This window comes from Schistocerca americana, chromosome 3 (genome assembly GCF_021461395.2).
Source record: "Schistocerca americana isolate TAMUIC-IGC-003095 chromosome 3, iqSchAmer2.1, whole genome shotgun sequence".
NCBI classification, from domain to species: domain Eukaryota; kingdom Metazoa; phylum Arthropoda; class Insecta; order Orthoptera; family Acrididae; genus Schistocerca; species Schistocerca americana.
In genome coordinates this window covers 456,075,423-456,084,354 of record NC_060121.1, presented here as the reverse complement: position 1 = coordinate 456,084,354, position 8,932 = coordinate 456,075,423, and the positions used below count along the sequence as shown (strand labels likewise).

The 8,932-nt window shown below is 41.1% G+C and overlaps 1 non-coding gene across 1 annotated transcript; it reads left to right on the top strand.

Moving 5' to 3' along the window:
* Positions 1-462: 462 nt before the first annotated feature.
* On the top strand, positions 463-537 carry Trnat-ugu. The gene has a single exon. It is a non-coding gene; the product is annotated as a tRNA-Thr (tRNA).
* The last annotated feature ends 8,395 nt before the right edge of the window (positions 538-8,932 follow it).

Genomic DNA, 8,932 nt, shown 5'->3' with positions numbered 1-8,932 from the left:
TGATACAAGACTGTTATATGGAGTTAGAATTACATTTATACCTTCAGCTGCTAAAGGGCGTTCATATATATATCAACAGGGACAAGTGAAAAGGTGTGCCCCGACTGGGACTCGAACCCAGGATCTCCTGGTGGCAGACGCTCTATCCATGTTAGCCACCGAGGGCGCAGAGGATAGCGCGACTGCAGGGACTATCTCGCGCACGACGGACATGTCCGAAACAACAGATGCCATATCCATTTAAGTATATAGTTCTGGCAACACCGTCCATGACCTTCTTCTTCTGTGCGTATGGACACATATTCCCCGAACTCTTACGGGACTTGGTAAGAATGTCTTTCACGAGCAATGAGTGTGTTGGGGTGGGACACTACGAATGTAGTGTGTGGACATACAAGGTGAGAATGTGGGTCTCGCTGGAGGCGTGCGCGAGATAGTCCCTGCAGTCGTGCTATCCTCTGTGCCCTCGGTGGCTCAGATGGATAGAACGTCTGCCATGTAAGCAGGAGATCCTGGGTTCGAGTCCCAGTCGGGGCACACATTTTCACCTGTCCTCGTTGATATATATCAATGCCCTTCAGCAGCTGAAGGTATTAATATAATTCTAATTTCATTATAGACGGCTGCAGGTCATCAAAGGTGTCTGTTCTTTCGGACATGTCCGAAGAACAGACACGATACCCATGTATATGTTATATGGATCGTCGTCAGTCAAAACTCCCCTGCACTATACAATGTTAATTTCTATATTCAGTTCGAGTACATTCTAGAAGTATCCACAAATGTCAAGAATCATTCTACTGGAATGTTCTGTAACTGTATATATACCGCGTGTGTTCTGGCCGGAGACAGTTCTCCCCGTGCTCTTGTATGTGCAAGAGCTGAATAAACTTTCGTTAAGTGAAGTTAGTGTTCGTCATTCATCTAATTACACCTTCTTCTAGGTGACAGTATTTCATACTCAGGGCCACATTAACGCCCAAGTGCAATAAACCGCAGCTTCGGCACCAAGCTGATGGGGTGTAGGGCAGAGGCACCACAACTGTTAGATTTCCATACACGATTAGTAGTGATCGTATGTGGGACCAACCTGATGAGGCGGGTGCCCAAGCGCAAGATTTGTACATAGTGCGTATCAGAATATGTAGCGTAAACTGACACGGGTAAAAGTGCACGAGCAAAAAGGAGAAAAGGGGTTCGGGTGCCAATCATAAGTCGCTTGTGTGGAAAAGTATTTTTGGGTCAGCCCTGTTTATAGGAGGAAAGACACTAGCTAGGCGAATTTCTTTTCCACTGTACTAAGGCGCGGAAGGTGAAGATGTCGACGTCAATGTTTCGCCGCAGAGTCACTGTGAAATACTGCACCACATTTAGTGGCTGAACTATATCCGCTATAATGCGTGGTGGTATAATTGTGTATTACTTAAATGACTTTGTTTTATTTATTTACTTAGCGATACACTATGAAAGGGAGGACTTGTTTGATGATATAATGGAACAAGAAGTAGGAGTAGTCAGGGAAGAGATAGGGGATCTAGTATTAGAGTCAGATTTTGAAAGAGCTTTGGGAGACTTATTTTTTATTTATTTATTTATTGATTTATTTAACCTGGCAAGATTAGGGCCATCAGGCCCTCTCTTACATCTAACCAGGCATTCTACTTATTTTACATTCATATGTTTTAGTAGGCATGTTAAACTACATCTAGTACAAAAAGTGAAATAAACAATTTGAAAGGTACACCTGGAAAAATACATACATATAGAGCTTATATTCTTAGGTCACAAGTACTGTTATAATTAGACATTATTGAAGAGACAGATTTTAGATAGGAGTGCCGGCAGCACGGAGTATGAGGGAGACTCATGGTGAAGGGAGGAGAAGAATAGAGACATGATGAAACATAATTAAGGAAATATAAAGGAGAAGAAGATTGCGTGGCTAATAGAGAAAGATGAAGAGGAAGGCGTCTCAGGAGCAAGATAGGAGACGCTAGCTTTGCTATTTGACAGATGAGGGGATTGTCCTTGTACATTAATTTTGTGGAGAACTTTGTGAGGATGATAGTAGGAAATGCTTCAACTTCTTCTTAAAAGCAGCAGGAGATCGAATTTTGCGCAAGGTAAGGGGCAGTTTGTTCCATAGGCGGACAGCGGCAACTGAGAAGGAGTTTGCAAAAGTTTTTGTTTTGTGAGTGGGCACAGTTAGGATACCAAATAAGAGTGACCTCGTGTTTCGATTATGATGACATGACAGGTTTTTAATCTCTGAAGCAAGGTACTGGGGTGCTTGTGCGATGAGGAGTCGGTGGAGTAGACATAGAGTGTGGTAGTCACGCAATTTGTCCGGCCGCAGCCACCCTAGCTCGGAGTATGAAGCACTAACATGATCATATCGGCGAATGTTGCAGGTGTAACGCACACAGGCATTCATGGTTAGCTCTAGCCGTCTTTTGTTTTCACTACTCATGCCTTGTTGAATCACATCACAATAGTGGAGGTTCGGTAGAACGAGTGCTTGCACGAGCTGGCGTTTCAAGTCCTGTGGAAATATGTTCCGAAACTTTTTGAGAGCATAGAGACAAGCAGACGTCTTTCGGCACACTGCGACTGTATTCTCCGCCCAGTTGAGATGCTCATCCAAAGTTACACCCAAGTTCTTCACTGTTTTCTGATATGGTATTGGAGTACCGTCGAGCAGAATAGGAGGTAGCCGTTCGCGGAAATCTGAACTTATTAATTTCTGATGGGCTATTAAGATTACTTGCGTCTTTTTTGCATTTAGTTTAAGCCCCAGGTTTTTCGCCCATCTCACTACTGAAGACAGATCATCATTCATCTGAGCGATTGCAGTGTTTACATCTTCAGGTCTGACGCTTAGGTAGAGCTGGAGGTCGTCTGCATAGAAATGATATTTACAGGAGGACAGAACCGACGAAATATCGTTGACATATAAAGAAAACAAAAGTGGTCCTAAGACTGATCCTTGTGGCACTCCCGAGGAAACATGTTTCCAGGAAGATTTTTCATTTACGCAGACAACACATTGCTGTCTGTCTTTTAAGTAGCTTTCAAACCATCTCATTGCACTATCAGAGAAATTAAGCTGTTGCATTTTTCTGAGCAATATGTCAAAGTTAACAGTGTCAAAAGCTTTGCTGAAGTCTATTAGCGTCAATATTGTTGCCTTTCGATTGTCGATGGCATATTTCAGGTCATCAGTTACTTTAATTAGAGCAGTGTTTGTGCTGTGATGTTTACGGAAACCGGATTGAAATTTGTCATATAGGCTGAATTCATGCAAGTGTTCAGTGATTTGGTCATGAACAATATATTCAAGTGCTTTGGAAACAGCAGGCAGTATGCTAATTGGTCGGTAATCACTAGGCAGTTGCGGGTTTTCGATCTTAGGGATGGGTCGAATTAGGCTTCTTTTCCATGCAGTAGGATATATTCCGTTCACGAGGGAAAAATTAAATATGTCAGTTAAGACAGGTACTAAGATATCGGCAACATTCTTAATCATGGTTATACCGATACTGTCGTTGCCTATTGCATCAGAAGAGATTCTCATTATTGCTTTTCTTGCCGTATTTGTTGTTACATGTTTTAGATGGAAGGTATCGTTGTTAGTTATCCTGTTTGGGGATTCTTGTGGACGGTAATTATCAGCTGTGCTGGTATTCTGAGGTGCAGAGAAGAATTCATTTAATTCGTTAGCAGACACATGAAAAGTAGTTTCTGATTTTGCCTTTCCGACCCCCAAGCTACGGAGATTCTTCCATAGAGTCGTGGGCGTCAGATCGCTGCATACAAGGGAGCGAGCGTGCCTGATTTTAGCATTGCGAATGCATTGTTTCACTCTGTTCCGTAGCTTTCTATATTCTTCGAAACGCTCGGGTTTCGGATCTGCCTTGAAACGCCTGTGGGCAGCATCCCTATTAGTCATCATTTGACGTAATTCAGCTGTCAGCCATGGAGCAGGAGATTTTCTTACACGGATTGTGCGCACAGGTGCATGTTTGTCATAGAGGGCAGTGAGTTTATCACCAAGGTCATTAATTTTGCCGTCGATTGTGGGTTTTCTGATTATTTGATGTCATAGGATTTCTGAGCAATCGGCTGTTAGAGCGTCAAGGTCAATACGTTTCATGTTCCTACAAGTTATGTAACGCGATTTGATCCTTGGGGGCTGCACAGAGTAGGCCAGGAATATTACATCATGTGCTGAGAGGCCAGGGGCCGATGTTTGACCAACATCTCTTACTTTGTCAGTCTGTTTCGTTGCGATTACGTCTATAAGAGTATGACTGTGCGCCGTATGGTGTGTAGGTTGTAATGGAAGAATGTTCATGCTATTGCAACTAAACAGTCTTCTTAGGTTTATTGCGGAGGGAGTGTCTCTTAGCAGGTCTATGTTCAAGTCACCCATTACGATGACATGTTCGTATTGACACTGAAGTGAATGTAATTCCGACTGGAAAGAACTCATTGAGCTTATTTTTGGCGGCTTGTACACGACGCCAGTCAAGAATTTCCGACTTTGTATATTTATTTCAATGAACATGAATTCAGCCTCTTTTTCTTCAGCAGGATTTGACGTACATAAGACTTTCGCTTTGAGATCTGTTCGTATATACGCGCCGACCCCGCCACCTCGCTTTTTTGATCTGTCTGCCCTAAGAAATGTGTACCCTGGGAGATGAAAAGATGCAGAGGATATGTGTGGTTTCAACCACGTTTCGGATAAGAGGATTACGTGGTAGTTTAGTTGGTTGAAGAGGAGGCTAAGTTCTTCGTAATGCGCAGGTAAAGACTGGACGTTGCAGTGAGCTGCTAAAAGCTCTGACACGTTCCGCCGAGCAGCCAGGAGTAGGGTGGCAGCCTGGTTTGTCCCTTTGTTAGGCACTACCTGCCGCGAGGGGCACTGGCCGCTGCTTCCGCCAAGTGACATACCACAGGGGTGTCCGAGATTTTGCACGCCCTGTTTGTGACACCGCGAGTGCCGAAAGAAAGGCGCCTGCTAAAGATTTCCTGAGGTTGCGGGAGTATAGAAAATGGATTAGTGGTATTCTGTGCAAGGAGAATATGACGAAAATAGTGACGGCTGTGTGTCACTGTGTATCCTCTGTCGTACGAGGAGAAATGTAATTAGCGTATTTGGAACAGCTTAGGATGGAAATAAGGGAGAAGGGAGTGATTTAAGAGGCCGATGCTGCCAGCAGAGAGAAGTAAGCTTAGTAATTAATAGATTATCGTAGGAAGCTAGAATTAAATTGAAATTTACTAAAGTGATACTGGTAGTGATTATCGTAGGAAGCTACAATTAGATTGAAATTTGCTAAAGTGATACTGATAGTGATTTTTGTTACGAACAATTTAATCCGAAGAGATGGGTGATTAATGAACTAAAGGAGAGAGTAATAATTGCAATAGAACTATTTCAGAATGGAAGAGAATAAACTGAGAAAATGAAAAAAGAATTAGCAGTAACTAAAATTAAGTAATGGTTAGAGCTACAGACACAAAAAAATAGTGAAAAGTTAATACAGTTACAAAAACAATTAGTTGAAGGTACAAATATGGGTATAATTAAAAAATTAATACAATTACAAGACTATATCTGAGTATTGGGGCTGTTACAATTGCAAATGGTGTTAAGTTTGCACTTTTGGCTCGAGTAGCTTCACTTAATACTATTCAGTTCTGTCATGTTTGTGACTGTCTTCTTTCCAGCTGCTGTCTTAATGATTACTCTGCCATCCTGAGTCCACACATTCTGAAGACCGAAATGGGATATGGCACTGTTTAAAATCTTTAGCCGTTCATGTGTCAGATCTTCCCTTATTGTAAGCCCTGTCCTTGCTAACTTCTTCTTCTGGGTAAAGATCTCTGCCCTTTTTCGGTACGAAACAAATTTAATTATTATTGGACGAGGTTTGGTGGCACCTGGTAATTTTCGTCCCACCCGATGGCTCCTGTCAATGTCTGCCTTGGTCACTTCAACGCCTAAGATCAAGTAAGTAAGAAGGGGGGATTACATTACATCAGATTTTCTGAAATCGTTGGGGGAAGTCACAACAAAATGACTATTAACGTTGGTGAGTAGAGTGAATGAAACTGGCAATGCATCATAAGGATTTCAAAAAAACTTCACCCACGCAGTTCCGAAGATAGCAAGAGCCGAAAAGTAAGAGAATTATCGCACTATCAGCTTAACAGCCCAAGCATCTTAGTTGCTGACAAGAAGAAAATACAGAAGAATGCAAAAGAAAATTAAGGAAGTGATAGACGACGATTATTTTGAATACAGGAAAAGTAAAGGCGCGAAAAAGGCAGTTTTCACACTGCGATGATAATGGAAGCAAGACAGAATAAAAGTTGAGACACGTTCATAGGTCTGTAGACCTGGGAATGAAAATGTTGCAGTATGTTAGAAATTTTGTGAAACATAGGGATAAGCTATAAGAAAAGCTGTAATAGATTATATGTACAAGAACCAAGAGAGAAGAATAAGGCCGCAAGACCAAAGAATGACGTGTCCGGGTTAAAAAGAATGTAAGACAGTGACTTGGTTTTTCGCCGGTACTTTTCAATCCATACATCAAAGAAGCAATGACAGAAATGAAAAAAAGGTTCAAGAGTGGGATTGAAACTGTTGGTGAAAGGATGTCAAAGATAAAATTCGCTGGTGGCATTGCTATTCTCAGTGAAAGTAAAGAAGAATCGTAGGATGTGTTGAATGGAATAAACAGTCTAATAAGTACAGAATATGGATTGAGACTGAATTGAAGAAAACAGAAAGACACGAGAAGTAGCAGATATGAGAACAGCGAAAAATATAACTTCAAAATTGAAGAGCACGAAGTAGACGAGGTTAAGGAATTCTGCTACCTAGGCAGCAAAATAACATATGACAGACAGAGCAAGGAGAAGATCAAAAGCAAACTACCACTGGCAAAGAGGGCGTTCTTGGCCAAGAGAAGTCTACTAGTATCAGACATACCCAACAATGTGAAGAAGAAATTTCTAAGATTGTACATTTGGAGCACATCATTGTATGGTAGTGGAACACGGTCTCTTGGCAACCCGGAAGAGAAGAGTACCGCTGCATTTGAGGTGTGGAATGATAAGGTTCTCCGTAGAATCGTCGTAGAAGAGAATATATAGGAAACACTGAGAAAAAGAAAGGGCAGAATGATAGGGCATCTGTAAATAGACCAGTGAATAATTTCCATAACACTAAAGGAAACTGTAGAGGGTAACAACTGCAGAGGAAGATGGAAATTGTAACACATTCAGACAGAAATTCACGATGTAGGTTGCAAGTACTACTCTGAGATGAAGAGGTTGGCTCAGGAGAGGAATTCTTGGCCGGCTGTATCAAACCAGTCAGAAGACCGACGACTAAAAGAAACCGCCCCGTAACCGACTGGTCAACGCAAGAGGCATAAATGCGGTGGAACCGGTGGTGGGAAGTCTCGATCGAGGAGAATTCAGCCTCTTGATGCCAGATGAGGAGCTACCTGAATGAGAGCAAGCGGCCCCGTTGTTTGCGATCTGCTGACCGCGTGCCCCTCCATACAGCATGAGATGATGAATACCAGAGGAAGCTAATCTTCAATCGCATAGTCCTTACGGCCGGATTCTAGGATTTCAGTTTTATTAATATGCTCCCGCTACGTATCCTAACGTCAGTGGCAAAATTGCATTCACAGAACACATATTAACATTCAATTACAGAACATTGACCCTTGTCAAAATTTACAAAGTATGATAATTTCTTCTACCTAATTTTGCAATTTAACACACTCATAGTTTTTATATAGTTCACCTCTCTGCTCAACCCATAATCCATCATGTAAGCTGATGAGCCAAAATATTGTGCTTTGAAATGAAATACATCACTGATTCTGTGTTTTAGGAATCCGACAGTTTGTTTGTGGGTTTGTAAAGGTATGTGGCATTAGATGTCTACGAGACAGGAATGTACCACAGAACAGCGACTTCAATTCTGGAAGTAAACTATTCATCATGGCACACAAAATATAACGCACCTACAACACTGAACTTTGTTCACTCAGAGAAGTATCTAAGTCATCTTTCTGATCGTTCTAAGCACGACGTTAAACTAACCACCATAATAAGTAGAAAAAATAGAAAAAAGGATGGTACTCTCAGTAAATATTTGCTAATACGAAATTTTTGGAAGTGAAACACATATTGACGGAACAATTATATTGCTTTGACCATCACTATTTTTACATAGAGCAGCAGCAGTCATCAGTTATAAAAAGGAAAGACTTAGCATCAGCTCTCATGAGATATACAGATTATTGAGACTATAGATGTGTTGTCGAAATGGAAAACCAATTTTTGAAGTAGTAGTAGTATTTGTGTATTACAAGTATATGAAAGATCTTCTACCAGTTTAATAAAGATAAGACCGAGTAGTCTGAAAGAAATTATCAGTGTTCGTGGTTATGTTTTTATTGAGCTTTTCTTTTCATGATCAGTTGTGCAATGATGAAGGTTTGTTTACCCAGTTGTGTTATTTATGAGGTGTGACTGTGAAGTGTTTCACGTGTAAGAATTGAATAATGAAACCGAGCAGGAAGTGTTTACTATTGATTATTTAGGAGATATTAGGATATTATGAGATATGAGGTTATTGCGATGATATAGTAGAGAGAAATAAGTTGAAAGTACTTACCATTGTGGATGATGATTATTATGAGGGCAATAATGGAGATGCAGTGTTTAGGAATTATTATATATTATAAAAAATGTATAGGTAACTGTTATGTCATACGTTAGGGACCCTTTTTTTGTTGAAATCGATTTTTTCTTTGCCTGGACTTATTTCATTATCTTGCATGTGGTAACAGGAAGGTAATTAACAGGTTTGTGGTATGAGGTTTCGGGACTGTGG